General features: G+C 42.7%; 1 long non-coding RNA gene across 1 annotated transcript; it reads left to right on the top strand.

Moving 5' to 3' along the window:
• The first annotated feature begins 5,362 nt into the window (after positions 1-5,362).
• Positions 5,363-24,451, top strand: LOC117503174. The gene is made up of 3 exons (XR_004558507.1): positions 5,363-5,375; positions 23,436-23,438; positions 24,371-24,451. It is a non-coding gene; the product is annotated as an uncharacterized LOC117503174 (long non-coding RNA).
• Positions 24,452-25,371: the final 920 nt, after the last annotated feature.

Genomic DNA, 25,371 nt, shown 5'->3' on the forward strand with positions numbered 1-25,371 from the left:
TAAACGCCACCTCCCGGTTAAAATGGCGTTCCAAACGGCTGATAGGCAGCAGTCAGTATAAAAACGCTAGCGCGGTGCATGCAGGCCTCTCACTAGCGGGCCAGCTCCAGATATTTTTGCAGAGAAGCTCCACTATGCCTCCTAAAAGAATGTTGGCAGCGGCAAGGACTTAAAGAAGAAGGAAACCAAGAGGTCTGGTTCAGAAGGAGGGAGGCCTGTGGTGGAGACGGAGCAACACGTTAAGGAGGGGGAAAGGAAGGAGAAGAAAAGGCTGAGGATGATCTCCCTCCCCCTGCAGTGACAGAGGCATGTATACCTGCTGCTTCAGCCTATTATACTCTGGGGGCGGTGCCTATATGTAAATGATCCTGGAGTAACGCAGGATTTGCCTGGATAAAAACATGGGTGTTAACCAGCGGTACATAGGGCATTATCGGCGGCAGCAGAACACTGCCGTTCTCACGCGCATCTTAACATGTAATTGTAAAGGACAGAACTGGGTATTAACCCCCGTTGCCTGACGTGTGCCGGATGCTACGGCCTCAAAACGCCGCTTTATTCGGCAGATTTAGCGGCGTTTTATACGCCTATTTGCGGATAGTACGGCGGTCAAAATGCCGGCGAAATGCTCCACCCCTTTCCACTGTGAAAACAGCCGGAACTACCGCGAACTTCGGTCTACGTACTACCCACCGACAAAACCGTCTATGTGTAAACAGGGCTTCAGGATAATGAAATTGCAGGCCATTGAAGGTAGCTGACCTGGGCCCACTTTCAGCATCAAAAGGTCCCATTTTATGTTGAGGTTTGTCCACAAGGGCAGTATATTGGCACTACTACATGAGTTGGTAAAGTGAAACTATTTGTTGGGTTTCCTTTTTATTCTCATACGGCCGAGGGTACTTGAGCACATTTAAAGCTTATTTTTAAGTGCGTGAACAACCTTGCTCCAGAAATACTCTCTCATCTCATAAACAAACAAACCAGTGAAATAAGAACAAGAGGTGTAACAAGCAGTAACTGTAGAAAAGCCAAATGCAGAACAACAATTGGACAGTCATCCTTCTCAGTAATAACTACTAAACTCTAGAATGCATTACCACCTGAAATCAAAACAGTGACAGTGCTCAAGGTTTTTAACACACAAGTGAAACAACGGCAGAAACTGAAACAAATCTGTGAACATTGACTTTCTTGTTTGTTTTACATTATTGCTTTGGCCTTAATATGTTTTATATTCTTTACTTTTTTTAACTTTGCTCTTAATCTTTTTGTTTAAATAGTAACCAGGGACAGGGGTTGCAAATTAGCCGTGGCTGGAAACCTGCATGCATGACATCTGTTTTTTATATTTCATAAGGAATCATGTTTAATGCATTTGTCCCTGTTCAGTAAAAGAAAGAAGAAGAAGGGCAGTGCTGCTTGTATTGTAGTTTTAAACCTGCATCGATTGATTTCCATTTTTCTCCCAAACTTAAGGGTGGGCAGGAGAGCTCCATAACAAGCCAACACAATACTTTTCTTGTCGACCAAAAACCCAGTTACACCAGGGGTTATGACTACCATGTCACAGGTTCATTACAAAATGCTGCTGGTGTGCACAGCACATTCACTTGACTGTCACAGCAAAAAAAAAAAAAAGGGTCTCTGTAATGTGGAGCAGACTGAAAATCAGTTGCAGAGTCTATCCTGCTCAAAATACACGTGGTGACTCCAGCGATATAAGAATGTGTTTTGGTTTTATTTTGGTGTGCCACAGTGAAACCATTTCTATGTCACAAAAATGTGTATGTTGGTGGCTGGTACAATGAGGTTGGAGTGGAAAAACACTGATAGTAAGTAGGAGGGCACAAAAAGAAAGTAGACATGAACAGCTCCAGTGCTAACGTGGAAATTCTGTACATTGCACATTCTGAAGTGAGAAAATAATGAGGATTTCTGATCATTACTTCACCCCATATAACCCCTGTTCTGTACAAATAATTCATGCAATAAGGGATTTATCAATCAATCATACTGTATGCATGATAAGAAGAGCAAATATTTTAAACTAGACCTGCTTTAACCTAAATGTTGTTGAATGAATTGAAGACTGCATTATCCAATTAATATTAAGAATATTGTATTAAGAACAGCAGCCTTTCTCTGGCCATTGCTCAGGGAGCTCAAGCTAGTAAAACAAAGCATACTTTGCATGCATAACATATTCGGCATGGTCCAGACTATGAGACTTGTTCATAAGGCAAATATTTCAGGGTGGGCATCATGGACAAATTGCATCAGCATGCATTACAAAGAATGCCCTCCTATATGGCTGAAGCATGCATGTGTTGCTGCAGACACACTGGTTTTGCTGCTTCCTCTTTGACAAAAAGCAACAGTTCTACCTTCAAACTTCTATCTCAACATGTCCAAAATCTGTTTAAAATGATCAGCTCTAGTTATAATTTGAGAGGAACATTATTATATGATAAATTAAAAACTCGAACATCTGTCCTGAACATATTCAATTATGCAGTACTCTAGTCAGCTTTAAAAGACTTTATAAAAATAATATAATCTCTTGTTACAGTATGGACAATCAAGTTTATTGATTTGGTATTATTTCTTTTGGATTGTGCAGTGTCCACTATTATTTATTTTATCATGATGAGAAAATTTAGTTTATTGATTAATCTCAAATGTTTTTGCTTTGTTCCCTTTGTATTTGTTGTTATGAGTATGTATTATGTATATGTATGTATGTATATTCATAAAATGATTATGCTGCATTCTTCTGGTGGAACACAAAGAACTGTGCACATATCTGCATGTCTCATGAGTGTGTTTGCATTAATCGTGGATGATGCGATCCATTCTGTGTGCATAAAGCACACAAAAGCAGGTATGTGAGCACAGCTGTCTGTCTGTGTGCCTTCCATCAGCAAAACATGGCTCAGTTATTCACCAGTTTCCTGAAATATCATGGGTGGAGCAATCATTAAATGTCTGAAATGTCAGAATTTTAATTTTTTAAATTAGCAGTGCATGAACACGTCCAGTTATGTGGCAGAGTTTGTACACAACAAAGAAAAAGCCAAATTCATTTTCATTTTCGTTTTTGATCATTAATGCACACAAAATCCTCACTAGCATACATTATTCTTTGCACATCACACACAGAACTGTCTCCAACCCAATGTGCAAAAGTTTGGAATGCCAACGCAATTAGCAGTTGTTATGTGAGATATTAGTAAATGCGGCCCTGAGTCTCTTCATTGTTCAGCTTTTGTCTCCACCACCTTCTGACAAAATCTGTTTGTCCAGTTGATGGATGTTCCACTTCCTACATCACTTTGATTCCAGTGTATATGTGCTGTGCTGCTGCTGGGCAGGTCATGTGCAGCTGGTTTATTAGTGGTCATTTCTTGTCTGATGCTGCTGGATGTGAAGTTGATGGGAATGTTGTGATGGAACTTGTACAACAAATAAATAAGTAAATAAATAGGTAAATAAAATAAAGGAATCCATTTTACCCCTTTTTTGGTGGTCTGTTGTGTATGTGTGTGTGTGTGTGTGTGTGTGTGTGTGTGTGTGTGCATTGGGGGTATACTTTATTCATCTTAAGCCCCTTTCACACTGGGCCAACATAGAGTTGTGTAATGTGGCGTGCCATCTACGCTGAGGTTATGCAGCTCTATGCCAAGCTTATGCAGTGCTATGTGACAAAATATTAAGGGGCACAAAGGGGTTTTCTCCGCAGCCCTCCGCTACTTTATGCAAGTCAACACTGTGCTACTGTACACCATGCCTCCACAATTGTACGCTACCCTACGGGAGTCTGGAGAAAAATCCTTTTAGGTTTTTTTAATCACTATATACAGTAGTGTTCAGAATAACAGTAGTGCAACGTGACTATAAAGATTAATCCAGGCTTTGAGTATATTTCTTATTGTTACATGGGAAACAAGGTACCAGTAGATTCAGTAGATTCTCACAAATCCAACAAGACCAAGCATTCATGATATGCACACTCTTAAGGCTATGAAATTGGGCTATTAGTAAAAAAAAGTAAAAAAGGGGGTGTTCACAATAACAGTAGCACCTGCTGTTGATGCTACAAACTCAAAACTATTATGTTCAAACTGCTTTTTTAGCAATCCTGTGAATCACTAAACTAGTATTTAGTTGTATAACCACAGTTTTTCATGATTTCTTCACATCTGCAAGGCGTTAATTTTGTTGGTTTGGAACCAAAATTTTGCTCATTTACTAGTGTGGTTGGGGTCATTGTCTTGTTGAAACACCCATTTCAAGGGCATGTCCTCTTCAGCATAAGGCAACATGACCTCTTCAAGTATTTTGACATATCCAAACTGATCCATGATACCTGGTATTCGATATATAGGCCCAACACCATAGTAGGAGAAACATGCCCATATCATGATGGTTGCACCGCCATGCTTCACTGTCTTCACTGTGAACTGTGGCTTGAATTCAGAGTTTGGGGGTCATCTCACAAACTGTCTGTGGTCCTTGGACCCAAAAAGAACAATTTTACCCTCATCAGTCCACAAAATATTCCTCCATTTCTCTTTAGGCCAGTTGATGTGTTCTTTGGCAAATTGTAACCTCTTCTGCATGTCTTTTATTTAACAGAGGGACTTTGCAGGGGATTCTTGCAAATAAATTAGCTTCACACAGGCGTCTTCTAACTGTCACAGCACTTACAGGTAACTCCAGACTGTCTTTGATCATCCTGGAGCTGATCAATGGGTGAGCCTTTGCCATTCTGGTTATTCTTGGCCATTCTGGTTATAAAGCATGTTCAACAGGTGCTGGCTTCATCCTTACATAGGAGACACCTGATTCAAACCTGTTTGTTCCACAAAATTGATGAACTCACTGACTGAATGCCACACTACTATTATTGTGAACACCCCCTTTTCTATTTTTTTTTACTAATAGCCCAATTTCATAGCCTTAACTGTGCATATCATGAATGCTTCGTCTTGTTGGATTTGTGAGAATCTACTGAATCTACTGGCACCTTGTTTCCCATGTAACAATACGAAATATACTCAAAATCTGGATTAATCTTTTTAGTCACATAGCACTAAGTGCCGGTAAACGTTGGTAAACGCCGCAGCAGGCCACTCACACCCCCCCTCTCTGCTGTGCCAACTGTGGCAACAGGTCCAGAGACTACGCTCGCTGTTTTGATGCAGAGGCAGCCTGCAAGGATAGATTTCTTGCGGAAAAAATCCACAGCGCCGCAGGGTCTCGGTAAACCACAGCCACAGAGCTCCGTGGCCATGACTTGGATTCTTTGTGGGTCCCGCATCCGTACCCCCGGAGGCAGTGAGCGAAGAGAGAGCACGCGCATTGTGTTCTACGTGTGTCTATTTATAATCTTCTCGCCCAGAAGAAAAAAGAGTGTTTACACAGGAGAGAAAAGTGAGAAAATGTTAATGCCTGTTTGAGAAAAGTGTATAAAGTGTGTAGTGAGGGGTTTTACACAAAGCAGGATTACATGAAACAGGATTTGCACGAACACCAGACCAAATCAAGCACCCCGTGGAAGACGTGCTTCACTATTTAGATGGGGATATTCCAAATGATACCAATGACCATGTATACAGGAGTAACTCTGTCTGCTTAAGCATGTAAATGGGTTATTCCTAATGATTCAGAAACCGGAATATTGACCTTAACCCGAATATTAATGGCATGTAAACGTACTCACTAAAGTGCAGTGTGGCACACTTGTAAGTGTCATGGTTTCGGACAGATCTGGGGGTTTACTCTAGTTTTTCCTCTTTCTGTTGTTCTTTTCAGCTTTGATGTATTAATATTTATTTTCATCAGGAATTATTCTGTCATGTTTTTCTTGTCACTTTGTTGTGGTTATGATTCACTAGTTATTTTGTTTTCTTCAGATTGAAGCAGCAGGACCTTCATAGCCGGGACGACGGTGGGGAATCGAACCCACGCGGCTCGCACCAAAAGACTGTTCTTCTACCAGGTCAGCCAAAGGGGAACTGCCCATTAGCCAAGCTAGCGGGAACGTCTTTTCAATTGGGACCCGGGACTTTCATCCCACTACAATATGGTTATTTTCTGTTTTGATTTGTCACTTTGTTTTCTTTGTTACTTTATACTTTTGCCGTCCATTCTGTTCTAGTTGTTTTCAGTCATTGTTTATTAAGTTATCACTTGTTCCTCTTGGTTATTATATTTGATGCACTGTTGTGTTAGGATTTGTTCTGGTTATTGTTTGGTCACTGCTTTTTTCTTATGTTTTGTCTTACTGCCTTGTTCTCTTAAGTCAGTTTGTGTTTAATGTCATTTTAGTATTTTGCTCCATGTCTCTCGTTCTAGTCTGTGCTGCCAGTTCATGTTTAGTTTAGTTCTCATGTTCATGCCTGCTTCCAGTTGTATTATGTTCTGCCATAGTTCCCTGGTTTTTCACACACCCCTCTGAGTTCTATTTTACTCCACACGCTGCACCTGCTCTGTTTTCATCCTTCTTCCATCTCCATCTGTGTTGTCAGGTCACTCCACTAGTTCTGTGCCCTCCTCTCACACTTTGTCCCAGTCTGCTTTGTGATTTCATTTAGTCACATTCTTGACACCTGCTCACACATCTTTGTCTTTTCTTCTCTCCACCATGTGTTCTCTTCCCTCACTGTCTTGCACAACATAGTATCTTTGTTCATTAGCCACGCCCCCTTTCTGGATCCTTCCTCTCACATGCACCTTGTTAACACCACCTGTTCCTAATTAGTCCACATGCATATAAACCCTCACAGTCTCACAGTCCCTCGCCAGATTGTTGTCGCTTCCAGCACATTCTCCAGCCTTCTTGTTCTTTGCCCTGTTTAGTCTCGCCGTGTACCAGTTTTTTGCTCTGAGTTTCTTGACAGCGCCTTTTGCCTCAGCCTACATGCCTGTGTTTGCTCGTGCCCTAGACCCCTGCCTGGAAATGACTAAGTTTATGCCTCGCCCTGCTTGTACCTCTGCTCCGTTATCTGATCACCTGTGTGCCGAACCTCAGCCTGTAATAAACATGACGACTTCTTATACCACAAAGCCTGGTTTGGGAGTTTGTACCATGGGTCCACCTGCTCCTGGTGTCGGGCAGCCGCCCGCCATGACAGTAAGTTGTGTCACATGGGGTGTTTGGCATAAAACATGTCAAATCAACATACGGCTCAACACTGTGGTGACACTGAGCAAATGACAGAAGCCAAAAAAATGTAACTTTTATTTGGAAACAAAACACATTTCTTTTAAATATGTAATAGTGTCCAAAAACATAACATTAGAATGTTGCCTTGGAGATATTTTTCAGTATACTGCATAAAGAAACTGTCAAATATCAAAGTTCCACCTCATATTATCATTTATTTATTCGGTATTGTTTCATGAGGATTAAAATTTCCCCCATGTAGAAGGTAATTAAGCTGTGGATAAACATCACAGAAGCAAAAGTGGTGTCACTTCATCCTGATGTACAGTTGTGTTTCCTACCCCATCAGCTCTCATTGAAACGTTTGGGATGTTTTGATCGTGTTTAAAACAGGATAACTGATGAAATTCACTCGAGAGATTGTTGTTTTTCATCGGCACATCTGAAAGCAAACACAGTGTTTGTGAGCATTAAATGCCTCAAGCCTGCCCCGAGGCGCTGAGGCCAACAGGAATGTTTGTTGATGTTTGTTTATATGATTTTAGCTTGTGCACAGCTTTGCAAGTGTTCTGGACTCAGAGTAACTGAATATGTGGGGATGGTCCAGAGGAGGTACCATTAAGAAGAGGTAAACACCTCTTAATGGTACAAATACAGTACCAATAAAGAGGTGTTCACCTCCTTAGATGCTTCATGACATAAAATCAACATCAAACAAAATGTTTTCATATTGCTTTCAATTTCAAACAGATATTGTGGCAGGCCAGGGATTATGGTCCAGTGTGTAGCTCTGCCGTCACAGGTCTCACATGGATGGAGGATCAGGGAGCTCTGACGGTACTTGGAGACGGAGCCTAGCCATGTACCCGAGTCCTCCTGGTTCACCATCAGCAGGGGTATCTTGGGCTATGTGGAGCCCTTCAAGTTCAAAGATGTCCCAGCTGATCAGTCCAGCTCAGTGCCGGTACAGTCCAATGCATACAATGAACTCATCCCACCTGCTCAAAATGATGTTCATCAGTGTAATCACCTGCTGGAGTCAGTGGCTGCATAGAAAACCTGCACCCTCTCTGCCCTTTCTGGAATAGTTTGGACACCGCTGATATAGTAGCTAAAATTGTGTTTTATTATGTAACATATGAAGATACAGTAATATGACAATTGACATGATAATAACAATATTCACTGTAACAACGTGTTGCTATAATTCTCCCTTTCACAGACTTATGGGGGCTAGTACCAATACCTGCAAGGGTCGCACACACAGGTGCAGGCAGCGCCATTACACCAGACAGAGCTCTGTGTAGCAACATGTCACCACTTTCCACCATCCTGGGACGTCACAGCACGGGCAGTGGACTGATGTCTCCTTCCAGACCAGCACCTGATGATAGCTGCTGCCACACACGCCCTGCCAGACCTCCTGCCTGATGTCCACATCACTGGCAGTACCACGCACACCATCATTCCTGCCCATTGGTGAAGAGGCAGGTTTGCTGGAGGACTCTGACTGAGGGGATACAGTATTCTGTTGCAATTATTTTCCTTTTCTTTTGCCATTCATGTTTGTTTCTTGCTACATTTATTTCATGTGTTTGCAATCATTGTTTTAACTTGTTATGTAGATGATAAATACATAGAGCAAGTAAGATTAAATTAAAACTGGGTTTAACAATCACAATAACATTTTAATTAAACAAAAGATATGTTCCCCTATATTCAAACACCAGGGTGATTTTTTATAAATCGCACGGTGGAGCCGCTTCTCTTTCCATGACAAAAACTCCTGTAACAGTGGAATGTGCTGTTCATTTTTAAACTGGACGCTGTCTTGATCCGGTATGTCATCTGACTAGCACAGGAATTGCAAAAAGACGTGGACATCAGCACTTTTTCGGCACATTAAGACAGACGTGCGGCGGAGTTCCGCTCGTCGCGGCGGAGCTGCATGGCGCAAAGAAATGCCGTCATGAAGCCTCACAGGACATGTTTGGGCATGTCCAGCTCATGCACAATCACAATCGGATATTCACACAACTGGAAAGCAACCGGAATCCGTCTGAAATCCACCTGAAAGCCGTCCTGTGAGACCAACACAGAGGTGGTTTTGTGCCACGTAATGACCGGCTCCGTGGCGCGTCCCTCCACTTCTTTTTCCATGAAAAAAACTCCTGTAACGGTGGAATGTGCCTAAAAAATGCTGATGTCCACATCTTCTACCTTTTTGTGAAAGTCAGACGAGGTCCCGGATCAACAAAGCTTTCACGTTGGAAATTATTTGTTTGTTCCAGCGGGGTGTCAGCCTGTCGATGGGGGCTGGGAGTGCGCCGCGCTCTTGTGGGCCGGAGTTGTGGGCTGTCCTTAAAGTGGCAGTAACACTCCATAATCTGTTTAATCCCCATAAAATCGTCCCTGAAAGCCATATAAATTTTTCGAACGGTGTCCACCTGGAGGTCTCTCACAGTTTCTGGAAAAAAACTGATGCAGCAAAGCTCCAAATTGTTCAGACATTTATTCGCAATAAAAAATAGTTGAGAGGGGTGGACCACACCTCACTCAAAGCCTGCTCACAGGCGAATGACGCAACCGACAGGCATGAAAAAACTCACGCATGCGCATGAGGGTTCAAGCTTTTCTGACGCAATCACACGTGATTCAAATCCATATGGTTTTTTAAAAAAATAAGAAGGTTGGATACTTTTCTCGTAGACCTTGTATATGAAAAATTGTGGGCTCCAGGCTCTTCACAAACAGACAAACGGACGAAAACATTGCCTCCTCCATTTTCATTGGCAGAGGTAATAATATATTATTCTGAAATGGGACATCCTACATAATGAATATATTTATCTTCAATACTTTAATATTTTGGTGCTAATACTTAGTTTTACTTAAATAACATTTTGGACAGGATTGGTTCTCGTTCAGGTCTCTGAGGTCCTTGGACCAGAACCTGTTGGTTGTACCAAGGTCAATGTTGAACACCAAAGGAGACTGTGCATTTGAGGTTGTGGCTCCCAAACTGTGGAATGCACTGCCACTGCACCTATGTTCTGTGGACTCTGTTGGAACTTTTATGGAGAAGCTCAAGACCCATTTGTACAGGCTTGCTTTTAACTGGTTTTATGTTTCTGCTGTTTTCAATTTCTGTGTATCACAAATTACTGCAAAGCACTTTGTGATTTTATCTTGAAAGGTGCTATACAAATTATTGTAACAGTTGTCAGTCTGCTCTGGTACACTCCTGCCTAGTTGTTGGTGGAATTGCATCAACAGGTTTGCCAATTACCATTAAAGTCACAGAGAGAAGGTAACACTATTGTCATTGTGCATTAAATCAAATCAATTTTATTTATATAGCGCCAAATCACAACAAACAATCGCCCCAAGGCGCTTTATATTGCAAGGCAAAAGCCATACAATAATTACAGAAAAACCCCAACGGTCAAAACGGCCCCCTATGAGCAAGCACTTGGTGACAGTGGGAAGGAAAACTCCCTTTTAACAGGAATAAACCTCCAGCAGAACCAGGCTCAGGGAGGGGCAGTCTTCTGTTGGGACTGGTTGGGGCTGAGGGAGAGAACCAGGAAAAAGACGTGCTGTGGAAGAGAGCAGAGATCAATCACTAATGATTAAATGCAGAGTGGTGCATACAGAGCAAAAGAGGTGAATAAAAAGAAACTGCATCATGGGAACCCCCCAACAGTCTAAGTCTATAGCAGCATAACTAAGGGATGGTTCAGGGTCACCTGATCCAGCCCTAACTATAAGCTTTAGCAAAAAGGAAAGTTTTAAGCCTAATCTTAAAAGTAGAGAGGGTGTCTGTCTCCCTAATCCGAATTGGGAGCTGGTTCCACAGGAGAGGAGCCTGAAAGCTAAAGGCTCTGCCACCCATTCTACTCTTACAAACCCTAGGAACTACAAGTAAGCCTGCAGTCTGAGAGCGAAGCGCTCTATTGGGGTGCTATGGTACTATGAGGTCCTTAAGATAAGATTCAAAGATTCAAACCTTATAAGTAAGAAGAAGAATTTTAAATTCTTTTCTGGAATTAACAGGGAGCCAATGAATTAGCATAGGCTCCCAACATTAGCAATAACTTGTGCAGTAACGTGTTGCTGACATAAAGTAATACTTATTAAACTGTCTGGACTACTGGAAGACTGCAGTGGATACTGTAATGGTGTTAAAGGTACTTGAAATGATGTTCTTAAAATGTCTGTGTTGAATGCAGGTCCAGAGTTCCAAGATATAAGGACTTCATAATGAAGTGTACTTGGCTAATCCGACATGACACGTCATAGTGGTTTTGAAGGCACCGATGATGTAACCCAAACACCCTGATAAAGGGCCAGGGAGATTTGTATAAAACTAGCACATACCAACAGAACAGTCTCGAGATTTCCTATGAGATTTGTTGAATTTTTTGTTGTGTCTTAAAAGTCATGCAAGCTTTATTTTAACCACTTGTCTGTATATATCACTCTAGTATGAGTGACGGAATTCTTTTTTTTTTTTTTTTTTTAATATTCCAGCACTGATTTGCTGCTCTCTTTTCAATTCCCAAGAATTAAGGGGGTGACACAAAACAACATCAAGACGCAACATGGATGAATTTGTGTCAACAACAAAGACACCAACAAGGACTGTGAAGAGTGAGAAGAAACTAATAAGCAGAAAACACACTGTGTTTCCTCATGGAGGAAGTCAGAATAAGTACAGTAGCTGCAATCCCAGAAACATGCATGATTTTATAGGTGCTGGAGCAGGTAGCTCAGTAGATAAGGAGCGGGCCTGCCAATATGTAGACCAGTGTTCATATCCTGATTGTGTAACATCTAATTCTTCAGACAAGACACTCAATCCACATTGTCTCAGTCCACCCATCTGCAAATGTATACTGGCCTTGGCTGGGTGAAGTAACCTGTGTTAGTCGGGGGGGTCATACACTCTCATTAACTTCACGCGTCAGAATTAAGAGATAAGCACTGCCACCAACATGCCTCAGGGCCTATATAGGACTTCCTTCTTCTTAGGGGTTAATGTGTCTGTTGAGAAGATATAAGATAAATGAATGTGTGTGAGAAAGCTGTGAATCTATGTCCAATGTGTGAAAGATGAGGATAGATGTGTGATAATATCAATGTTGATGAGGAGTTGCATCTGTGACACACAGCCCCTGAGTGAGATGCAACCCTGCAGCCCCAGCAACCACCACAGAGCATCTTCCCCCACAGGGCAGGACATGTGCCAGGCCATTATGCTGCACTGCCACGAGGCGAGAATTAGCCATGGGGGCTGTCGACCAGCCATACAATGAAATGAAATTGTGCAACCAACCCCCCATATGTGGCAGTGAAGCTGCCCTATGAGCATAAGACACGATACAAACTCCCAACCACTACACCTTGCAGAACTCATAACCCCAAAGAGAGTTCTCTGGAGCAAGCACCAACAGTACCCCTCCAAACCCCCAGCACATGATGCTAACTTACTTTTAGACATCACTTATGCCCCATAACTGTGAGCCGGCAGGAAAGGTGTTCCAAAGCCATTTTGGTACTGGTCAAGGACAATGAGGCAATACAGGTTGGATACAGTGGTGGCAGGTGGTTGCCATGGAGGCTGGAGTCAGTATTGCAAAACTGAAGCAAAGAGATAACTGTATCACAAACAGTCTGAGGCTGGTTACAAAATCGAAACAGGCTTTCAAGAGCACTGACAACAGTGAGAAGCTCAATGTGGCAGAGGAGTGATGATGGAGCTGAGCATAAGTAGATCACCAATCAAGCTGATGAGGTTGTGTTGGTGACTCAGGCCCCAGGCTGCCGCACACCTGCAACACATCAAGGACCATCAAACACTCACAGAGTAAGAGATGGAGCAGAGTTAGGGAGAATGAACAGTTACAGCTGCAGATGCAACAATAATCCTTCATTAATAACAAAGAACCCGTAAACCCTCAAACATAATAGTGCTACATTTAGATTGTCCATAAAACTGTCCACTGAAACAGCATGCCTTATACAACTTAACTCCATGATCTGTCAATGCTGAGGACTTGATATCACAGCATCACAGATATTAATCCCACAGCATCAATATTCATAGCAGACTACCTCACAATTATAAATTTAAATTAGCAAAGAAGAGCAATTAAAAAAAGGTTCAATATCAGGTCATTTACCAATGGTAATTGTGTTGATAGTGTCCTGATAGTAAGAAAACCAATAGGAAGGGGCTTAATGGATTTGTCAGGTAAATAGTCTCATTCTAGTTTTCTGTAAATTAATGATGTTACTTCTGGAGGGGTATTGCTGAATTTGTGTTCTGGTAAGAATAAAAAGAAAATGAAAACAGTGTGGAATTTGTGCTATTTTTATGCAGGGATGAGAATGTGACTCATGAGGAATAACACAATGTGGCAATCTATCACATCCTGTTTTCCCATCCCACCACTCACTCTGCACATTTGTCATAGTATTAGATTTTAAAACATTAGCCCTGGCACAGTTTGGCTGCTACAGTATGTGCATGTTTTATACAGTTTCATGTTTATGCACAAACTGCCAAATTACTAATGAAATTGTGTCCACAATGGGGTAATTTAAAACCCATTCCTGAAATGCATAAATACAGCTACAACCTTCACTCTTCCTCATGTGGGCAGAAAATTAGTCCAGAGATGATATGTTTCCCAGGCTTTCAACACTCCCCAACAATATCTCCAAACCTGGCCACATTTTATTGAAATCCCTGCACCCAAAGCCTTGGTCCCACTGAATAATAAGTCATGAATAATGAGCCACACATGGAAGTGTCGGTGATTATTTGAAGGATGATCCATGTTTTAAGCTATCATATATCCACTACTAAGGTGCCTTTCTGTACCTCACATGTGCCAGATATCAGCCTCAAGTGAGCCACGACCAACCTGTCATTTGAGCCCTGTCCAGCCTCGAGTGGCTCGTGTCACCGCATATGATCCACGTCAAGCCACATATGATCCATGTAGCACCATGTAACGCGACACTGGTGCACATTTAGGCATGGGTTTGGCAAACCTCCAGCCCTCCCAAACTAGGTCCCTTTAAAGTGTGGGTTTTCAATTCACAGCATCCATTCAAGATGTCACATTTTTTAAATGCAGTCCAAAAAAATACACTGCATTGAGTGAGTGCGCGCTCATGGATACAAATTCAGACAGGGATGACTACTTTGGCACAACACTGGCTGGTGTCCACCAGGCTGCGGTTCACCTGTGTTCCAGAGTCAAATACAGCAGTTCTGTGCATTCATCGAGCTGTCTGTGACCAAAAAAAAGAAACCAGAATGAGGTGGTTGGTTTAATTATATACATCCGCTGCTGCAACTGTGGATCACTTCCAAAAAAAAAAAAGATTTCTTCATTTCTTCCACGGCTTACAGTCACCACAATCCAACTTTTAACTTTGTGTAATGTCTGCAAAATTGCTCTTTTGCGCTCTTGCTGTGTGTTCCTGGACAGCTCTGCGCTCCTTCTCGCAGCTTCACTGGTGTCATTTCTTCAGCGGTTTTAAACACACAGCCACTTTGACACTGTGATTCCACTTTCAACTTTGTGTTCATCCATTATTGACTGCAAAATCACTCTTTTGCGAGCTGGCGTGGTGGCAAAATGCTCATTTTGTGCACAAGTCATTGTGTCAGTGTGCGCACACACAGTGGCTCAATCTGATCAGCTCAATCTGATCCATTAACAAGATATTCAATCTATCAAAGACATACTTTTACACCTAGGAATTAACATGCAACTGTTTTACCAAGCTATAAAAACATTAAAAACAGTTACCTTTAAGTTGTTCCAAAATACGTTCGTCATGGAGCAGGAGAGAGTGAAAAACAAGTGTTCAGATGAAACAGTGTTCTGTGATTCTAGAAGTGATTAGAGGTGTTTTCAGCATCCAAGCTTTGACAGAAAATGATTAATCCGCTACAAAATAATTATTTTCTGTACAGCGTCTGGTGCACAAAGCAGGTGGAATTGTGTGTGCAAGAGGGCAGCCGCTCCAAAAATAGCCTCTCAGGTCCAGCGTAGATACCAGGCACTAGGATAATAGGCTTTTAGCAGCCTTGTCCACACCACACACACGCCTCTATAATTAGTCGACGTAGTATCTTATACACAAACTGCCCCACGCTGTTCTTGCTAAATTTTGAACATCTTGAAATTACCGCCATGCTCAGAGATGAACCTCTTTAACTAAATATACTGCCACTAAGAGCCTCTCAGAGGCACCATTCTCCCACGATAGTTGAATAAATCCTCTTGTAGCAAAAAAAAAGAAAAAAAACCTCATTCTTCATCCTTCATTATTTGGGGGGACCAGGGCTTAATATCATTAACTCTGCCATGACTGATTATAGTGTGTACAGAAGGTAAATGCCCATCAAGCAAAGAACAAGCTTTTAATTTTAACCTTTATTTAACCAGGTTAGTCTCATTGAGATCGAGATCTTTTTCACAAGGGAGACTTGGACAAATTTTGAAGTTTCCAATTCACCTAACCTGCATGTCTTTAGATATGGGAGGAAACTGGAGCAACAGGAGGCAGCCCAAGCAAACACAAGTAAAACAGGCAAACTCCACACAGAAAGGCCACAGATGGGAATCGATCCCACGACCTTCTTACTGTGAAGCAACAGTGCTAACCACTAATCCATATTACAAACTGAACCAGATATCACCCCAAAACTATTACCTGAGATGACCTCAAACCTCAAACCTCATGCTATCACCACTGATGATATGAGCAGTTGGTCATCTGGAACAGGCATGTAGTTGTCAGTGTAGGATTTCAAAGGGAAATGAACCATCTCTCAGTGATGCCCATCCTGAAGATCTGATCCAGGACGACCACGGCAACTGACGGCTCCTTGCATTAGGAATAAGTGAAGACTTGTAAAATTTGAAGAGGGACACATGATCCTAAATTTAAAAAAGAAATGACAAGAAATCCTCAATTTAATACCAGAATCTTCAACTATGACAGACCCCACTCAGTGCAGTCTGTGGGCTTCGTTGCTGCAAGCTCAGGATAGCTGCAGCCAGAGGATGGTCCATGGGTATTCTGGTTCAGCATGGCAAATTTAGCTGGGAGCACCCCATGCTGCCTGATGAAAAGGATAACAAGATCCTCGACTGACTGCAGCTCAAAATTTAGAGTGAATTTCATTAGAGGAATTAATTGAAGTTGCAAATCCAACAATTAAAAATTGTCATTCAAACATTTAAAAACTGCCATCACCTTAGTATCCAACAACAAGTAGAGTACAGTACAATGTAATGAAATGTACTTGCACTCATCTATTCAAGCATGAGCATGTTTGTCTATGACAGTGGTTCCCAAACTTTTTCTGCCAGGCCCCCCTTTGGCCAATCAAAATTGTTACAGGCTCCCCCTACCCCTGACCGTACGCATCAACATGTAAATGTACGACAAACACACTCAGTCACAAACTGCTATTGTTTATAGAATAAACCTCAATGAAACTTTGAACTTTTGTAGAAATAATAACAACCACAGCTTTTAACTGTGTTTTTTTTTTTTTTATTCTGAATGTCTGAGGATGAAGAATTCCCTGTGAATAAAACATTGAATATCTTGAATATGTTTTCTTCCAGCCCTGCAATAAGGCTTGTTTTGTGTCACAGATCTTCCCCAGTCTTGGGTGCAGCTGTGAGACAGCGACCCTCAGTTCATTTTCAATGTCAAGTTTTGATCTGTACTTTGTCTTGATGGAGGCAACAGCAGAAAAACTCACACAGGTAGGATGTGGCAAAAGGGAGGAGTGTAGTCAAGGCTTTCCTGCCCAGCAGTGGGTACTCCTTCTCCACTCCAACCCAAAATGCAGACAATATCTTGGACTTGAACTCCAGTCGCGTCCTTGAATCTGAGGTGACATCAATGAACTGTTCTTCCTCTGCTGTGCTAAAGTCATCAGGTGGAGTTGTACTGAAGGTATATCTGATCCAGTCAAATTTTGATGAATCTTGCACTGGAAAAATACTTTTGGAAATGTGTTTTAAGGGCAGAGATGTGATTTTTCATACATGGGATCACTGTGTTCTGCAGCTTGTTCGAATCAGTGAATGACTTCAAGCTTTCACATGAGTCTATATTCCCCCCATAACTCGCTGCTCCCACATCCCTAATTTTCTTGTGAATGATGTGATTTTATCTGCCAGCTGTGGGAGGTGTGTCTTAGTGCCCTGCATCTGCAGATTAAGTTCATTAAGTTTTTGAAACATGTCACTCAGGTATGCAGGCTTCATGAGGAAGTTATCTTTAAACTTGTGGGCAAGCTCACTACCCTCCTCCTCCAGGAAGATTTTGATCTCATCCCGCAATTCAAACATCCTGGACAAAACCTGCCACCGAGACTCGCTGTGGAACAGTACAGCTGCGTGGTCGGACCCCATCTCCTCACACAATGCAGAGAAAATCCGGGCTTTTGCAAGTTGTGTTTTGATGAAGTTTACTGTGGCAATAACGTCGGTCATAACATCATTCAGGACTCAGCTGTTTGGAAGTGAGCGCCTCTTGGTGTATCATGCAGTGTGTCCACTACACGCCAAGGGAGATGTGCTTGATGAGCACCTGCAGCCCTCCCCGTCTCCGCAGCCATTGCTTGAGCGCCATCTGTACAGTCCTCCCATTTTTAATCAGCATCTTTCAAGTAAGTGTCAATGATATTAAACAACTCATCTGCAGTGGCCCTGTTTTTTACAGGTTTACAGAAAAGCAAATCCTCACTATCGATGAATCTGACATATGTTATTAATAAACAGTCCTTGTTGCTATCCGTGGGTTCATCCACCTGCAGAGCAAAACGGTTGTCTCGTAACTTGTCATTGAGCTGCTCCTCCATATCTTTTGACGTCATAGTTGTGCCTTGCAGTGGTATTGTTTGATAGAGGGATAGTCTTTAGTTTATTGGCAGTTGTTTCATCAATCATCGTGGAAACCATATCAATAGCTGCAAGCAATATTAATTTCTCAGCGATGGTGTGTGGTTTTTTTTTACATTTTAAAACTCTGTAGGCTACTTTATAAGAGGCAAGTTGTGCATTTGATGTAGAAATCGCTGCGTTTGTAAACCTATTCTGTTGTGCACAACAGCTGAGAAGTTTCTTCCTGAAGAACTCCACAGGCTTCTGTTTGTGTGTGCAGGATGTAAGGTCTCTAAGTGGCGCTTTAGCTTGTTTGGCTTCATGCTGTCCGACGCTAGCACTTTGAGGCACAGCAAACACTGTGGTCTCTCTTCATTACCCACCGTTGTACAGGTGAAGCCGAGGGCGAGATATGAATCATCATATTTTTTTGACTTTGCTTTAGTATTGTTTGTTGCGGTGTCATTGTTGCCCTTACGTTTCCCTGGAGGTCCGCTGACGTTTGCCATGGTTTGCTAGCTGTCCAGCACAAAGTATATTGTTTGTACTTAGCCTTGTCACGCCCCCCCTGCAATGGTGCCGCGCCCCCCAGGGGGGAGCATGGCCCACTTTGGGAACCACTGTTCTATGAGTTACTGTCACAAGAAACAGTTTGTACTTTAGACCATCTAAATGCAGACCTAAGGGCTCCTTCTCACACAGTACGAATAAGTACAAATCAGGGCGACTCACGGTGGAACAGCTCATATGAGCAAACCATGAAAACACTGAGCCGATGGGTAGGCAAGCATGATCCAGTGGGACAGTGTCGTGCACGTGACGGTGTTGTGTGAGCAGGAACACAGTGTGAGCAGCTGCACCACACTGCGCCACTGATGTGGAAGAAAATAAAATAAAAACCAGCTGTATAATTAGTGAATATCACTGGGGTGATATGAATATTAAATTAAAGGGGACGCAATGCAGAACCCCGTGGTTAAATAACCCTGGTTAATTAAAAAATAAATGCCACTCACAGGATTAGTACGTAGACCGAAGTTCGCGGTAGTTCTGGCTGTTTTCGCGGTGGAAAGGGGTGGAGCATTTCACCGGCATTTTGAGCGCCGTACTAGCTGCAAATACGCGGATAAAACGCCACCTAAATCCGCTGAATAAAGTGGCGTTTTGACGCCGTAGCATCCAGCACACGTCAGGCAATGGGGCTTAATACCCAGTTCTGTCCTTTACAATCGCAGGTTAAGATGCGCGTGAGAATGGCGGTGTTCTGCTGCCACCGATAATGCCCTGTGTACCGCTGGTTTTATCCAGGCAAATCCTGCGTTACTCCAGGAACTTTTGCATATAGGCACCGCCTCCAGAGTATAATAGGCTGAAGCAGCTGTCACTGCAGGGGGAGGGAGCTCATCCTCAGCCTTTTCTTCTCCTTTCCTTTTCCCCTCCTCAACGTGTTGCTCGTCTCCACCACAGGGCTACCCTCTGCTTCTGAACCAGACCTCTTGGTAAGTTCTTGCCGCTGCCAATTTTCTTTTAGGAGGCATACTGGAGCTTCTCTGCAAAAATATATGGAGCTGGCCGTGAGTGAGAGGCCTGCATGCAGCACGTTAGCGTTTTTATATTGACCGCCGCCTATCGGCCATTTGGAACGCCGTTAACCGGGAGGTGGCGTTTAGAACGGCGTACTGTCCACTAGCGCCGCCATTTTGTCTGCCTCTGTCACCGGTTAAAACACCTTTGAGGATGCCGATGTGGGCTCTATCGCTGTTTTACACGCTGTTGATTAGGGATACAACGCTGGTCGCCAATTACGGCGGTGTAAACTGCGGCACTACAGGAAGGGGCAGGATGAAACGGCGATTAAAAAGTATCAAACACCGTTGTTTGCGTTGTCTAAGTCGTCACGCGAATTCTCCGGGAGCGCTCCCGGAATTATTCGACATGTTGAATAATTTTTTTCGACAATTCCCGGTAAAGCTTGAACTAAGCCACGCCCCCTAGTGCCGGAGTTAACAACGGCGTTTGATCCTTAAGACGGCCAAAAACTCTTCCGGGACGCTTCCGGGAGCTCTTACTGTCTATGTGTAAATGGGGCTTTAGTTATATGAGCCTTGAACATAGTGTGATGGGGCTCTTAGTGCTTAGAAAATCTGCTCTGTACAAAGCAATGGAAGCTCTGACAAATATCACCACCCTTATGTTGTGCATTATACACCATTTCCTTCCAGAACAGAAGGTTCCTGGTTCAACACAGCCTAAGCCCCATTCACCACATACATCTGGCATTGCCCCAGGAAGGGCATGTGGCATAAAACAAAAGAAATCATATTTAGGAAATACACACCCTGTGCTATAGACCCTCAAGATAGCACCCAAAATGGGCCAAGTGATACTCTGTGGATGCCCTGATATGAGAACATACAAATCAAATTAATCTATGTATCTATCTCCCTCTTTCTATCATTTATATTTTCCAGTGCAACAGCAGAAATCTGTGTTCCTCAACTCATTACCCAGCATCTGTTTGTCATTTAGTTTCAGTGGCCTCAGACCACACCGGTGTGAAAAAGTGCTGCCATTACTGCCTCAGCACTGCTGGGAAACCCTGACTTTGAGACTAAATGAAAATTAAAACTTCTTTCCTTGCTTTCACTAAATGTGCTCTGCAAGCAGCAATTGCAGCTGCAGTTGAGAAGAAGCTGGAGTGAATAGACAGCAGAGTCGGAAATGCGGCAGTGTCGATGTCAGGCGCTTCAACACCTCCTCATTCCCACGGCAGGGAAAAGACTGAACTCACTGCAGCCAGATACAAAAGTCTGAAAAACCTTTGGCTCCCGAAAGCCTTTTAAATGGCCATTTACTCAACTGTCACATGACATTTCCGCTGCCACCTGTAGGCTTTCTAAAGCTGAAGGAAGTGTTGCCAGATTACAGTGAGACTTCTGAACAATTAGGCCTTAAAACTCCCATGTTACATCAACAAGTAAACACCTAAATCTTTCCAGAAATCAAGGAAAAGCAAAAAGCAATAAATAAATAAATTGCATTTCAGGCCAACACAATCCAAACAAACAGCAACAATAAAAACCCCTTATTTACAGTAGTGTTCAGAATAATAGTAGTGCTATGTGACTAAGAAGATTAATTCAGGTTTTGAGTGTATTTCTTATTGTTACATGGGAAACAAGGTACCAGTAGATTCAGTGGAGTCTCACAAATCCAACAAGACCAAGCATGTTTCCCTTAGGCAGTATTATTAGACGGCATTGCTTAAATTTTCATTGTTACGCAGATGATACCCAGCTTTATCTATCCATGAAGCCAGAGGACACACACCAATTAGCTAAACTGCAGGATTGTCTTACAGACATAAAGACATGGATGACCTCTAATTTCCTGCTTTTAAACTCAGATAAAACTGAAGTTATTGTACTTGGCCCCACAAATCTTAGAAACATGGTGTCTAACCAGATCCTTACTCTGGATGGCATTACCCTGACCTCTAGTAATACTGTGAGAAATCTTGGAGTCATTTTTGATCAGGATATGTCATTCAAAGCGCATATTAAACAAATATGTAGGACTGCTTTTTTGCATTTATGCAATATCTCTAAAATCAGAAAGGTCTTGTCTCAGAGTGATGCTGAAAAACTAATTAATGCATTTATTTCCTCTAGGCTGGACTATTGTAATTCATTATTATCAGGTTGTCCTAAAAGTTCCCTGAAAAGCCTTCAGTTAATTCAAAATGCTGCAGCTAGAGTACTAACGGGGACTAGAAGGAGAGAGCATATCTCACCCATATTGGCCTCTCTTCATTGGCTTCCTTTTAATTCTAGAATAGAATTTAAAATTCTTCTTCTTACTTATAAGGTTTTGAATAATCAGGTCCCATCTTATCTTAGGGACCTCATAGTACCATATCACCCCAATAGAGCGCTTCGCTCTCAGACTGCAGGCTTACTTGTAGTTCCTAGGGTTTGTAAGAGTAGAATGGGAGGCAGAGCCTTCAGCTTTCAGGCTCCTCTCCTCTGGAACCAGCTCCCAATTCGGATCAGGGAGACAGACACCCTCTCTACTTTTAAGATTAGGCTTAAAACTTTCCTTTTTGCTAAAGCTTATAGTTAGGGCTGGATCAGGTGACCCTGAACCATCTGTTGTGAAAGTGTAGTGACACGGACCCACAACAGGGGGCGTAAATGAACGGACAATGAAAGAGTCAAATATGAACACTTTACTGTTGTGAATGAGCACAACACAGAGGAATGTGAAATTTTACAGACAGTCAATCACAAAGGTGACGTGTGGGCAGGCTCGAGGATAGAAGACGTCTGTCCTGAGATGAACCGGAACCACACGATTTCCTCCGCCACCGAACCCGGAGAATACTGGAGCCGCCAGGTCCCGAGTCCCCAGGTGGCCACCGTCTTCGAAGGTCGGATCTGGTACTGCTGGCAGGGAGCAGAGACAATAAGATATGGGTGTGTGCACACCCAGTAGCAACAACGGTGGGAATGCCACCTCCACCTCTAACACACACTCGTGCAGCTTCTGTCTATTCACTTATCTGGTAGATGTGTGAAGCGAAGCCGTCGCTGATCACACCAAATGCCGGTAAGGAATACCACAGGAAAACGGCTGCAAAAAGAGTTCAGACTGACACAGTTTACTTTACGGCTGAGAATACTACCTGAACGGTTCGACGATATCTCGGCAATGAGGTGGAGATGACGTCCGGGTTTTATAGAGTGAGATGATGAAGCATGAATGGGTGACAGCTGTCAGGAGATAATGAGTGACAGCTGTCACCTCCGGCTGTGTCCGTGGCGGCAGCGCCCTCTCGTGCCTGAAGCCCACACTTCAGGCAGGGCGCCCTCTGGTGGTGGGCCAGCAGTACCTCCTCTTCTGGCGGCCCACACAACACCATCCCTTAGTTATGCTGCTATAGACTTAGACTGCTGGGGGGTTCCCATGATGCACTGAGTGTTTCTTTCTCTTTTTGCTCTGTATGCACCACTCTGCATTTAATCATTAGTGATTGATCTCTGCTCCCCTCCACAGCATGTCTTTTTCCTGGTTCTCTCCCTCAGCCCCAACCAGTCCCAGCAGAGGACTGCCCCTCCCTGAGCCTGGTTCTGCTGGAGGTTTCTTCCTGTTAAAAGGGAGTTTTTCCTTCCCACAGTAGCCAAGTGCTTGCTCACAGGGGGTCATTTTGACCGTTGGGGTTTTACGTAATTATTGTATGGCCTTGCCTTACAATATAAAGCGCCTTGGGGCAACTGTTTGTTGTGATTTGGCGCTATATAAATAAAATTGAATTGATTTGATTTGTCGTGCAGATAGTGGCAGGCTTTGCACTGTGTCAGATCCATCTGGAGGTTCCCTTGTATGCACTCAAATAATTTTGGATGCTGTTTTGCCGCCATCAGAATATGTAAATTGTGGTTAGATGGTCCTCAGACTGCTCATGGACCTCCATCAGATAGGTGTCCCATCTCGGCTGCACCTGGAGAGTTATGAACATGTGCTTCACACTTGAGGCCGCCGGCTGATTTTGACCAACTGTGTGGACTTCCGTAGATGGCTGTCAGAACATTGTGGAACTGAAATCTGACACTTTTCGGATGTGCGCCGATTCATAACTCCGACTCCATTCTGCATGATTCCGCCTATGTGTGACCGGGGTATAAGAAGGTCTTACCGACACATCCAACTGGAAGAAGGCTTAGGGGAAGACTGCCGACATGCTGGAGGGATTTCCCAGCTGTCCTCGGGATCTCCCAGGAAGAGTTAAGGGACTTGGCTGAGGATAGGGAAGTGTGGAATGAGGTGCTTGGTCTATCGCAACCTGGACCCGGATAAGTGGCAAAGAATGAATGACCAAAGAAATGACAATGATCAAAAGTTGGGACTCTCAATCATTTACCACTTTGTCCTGCTGCCATTCCTTCTCAGAAAATGGAAATGATGCATATTGCCATTGAGTGAAAAAGTGAATCAAGTGAAGAAGCATGTCTTAAAACACCTCTTAAGGCGTGTAAAAGTAATGGGTTGTCATTGCAACTTTTGTTTCGAACTTCTCCACATATTCTCTGATGGGGACAGGCCAGGACTGTAGGAAAACTAGTCCAGTATCAATCCCTTCGTCATCCACACCTCTGCCTTTGTAATGTGTGCAGAATGTGGTTTTGTATTGTGCTGTTGAAAAATGCATGGACCTCTTTGGAAAAGAGGTAATCACAGAGACAGCATATATATTGCTTTAAAATGTCAGTGTACTGTTCTGCATTAATGCTGTCATCACAGAAGTGTAAATTACCTTTGCCAAGGGCATTGACACAACCCCAGACCATGACAGACAATGACTTTGCTGATAACAGCCTGGATGGTCCTTTGTATCATGTGTGGTGGATGATTTAATTCAATTTAATTGAATTAGCTTAAAATGCATCAAATCACAGCAAAAGCTGTCTCAAGGCGCCTTACACCAAACAATACAACATCAAATTTAAATAAATAATTAAAAATGAGCCGGCTGGGGCTCTGCGTTCACAGGGTGCAGGACTATTGTGTGTCCCCAGCGTGAAGAAAAAGTCAGCGGGTTACAGAGTTTTCTATCACCGTGCCCCAGCTCTGTGGAATGATCTGCCTGCACTGATATGACAGTCTGACTCTGTGGAGACTTTTGAAGCCAGGCTGAAGACACACTTGTTCTCCCTGTTTTATCATTAGTATTTTATATGATTGCATGTCTTCTTTTATTCTTTTAATTTATTTTATTCCTTTTACTTATGTTTTAATTTTTTTTATTGTGTTTTAATCTTAATTCATTTTAATTTGCTTTTTAAATGATGTTTGTGAAGCGCCTTGAGGCGAATAGTCATGATTTATTATTATTATTATTATTATTATTATTATTATTAATGAATAAACAAATTCAAATACATAATTAAAAGCAGAAGTAAAAGAATAAAACAGATAAAAAATAAAAACTATTCATAAGAAAGAGAATAAAAATGGGTTTTCAGACTTGACTTAAAAATGTCCATGGACTCTGACTGCCTCACGGTCGCAGGAAGACTGTTCCACAGGGTGGGTGCATGATAAAAGGTTCTTTGACCTTCTGACTTCTTCTTCACCCTGGGGACACTGAGAATTTCCGCATCCCGTGACTGCAAAGCCCAGGCCGGCACGTAAAGTTCCACCAGATCAGCCAGATAAGATGGCGCCAGTCCATGAACAACTTTATAAGTCAATAACAAAACCTTAAAATCT

This window comes from Thalassophryne amazonica, chromosome 2 (assembly GCF_902500255.1).
Source record: "Thalassophryne amazonica chromosome 2, fThaAma1.1, whole genome shotgun sequence".
Taxonomy (NCBI): domain Eukaryota; kingdom Metazoa; phylum Chordata; class Actinopteri; order Batrachoidiformes; family Batrachoididae; genus Thalassophryne; species Thalassophryne amazonica.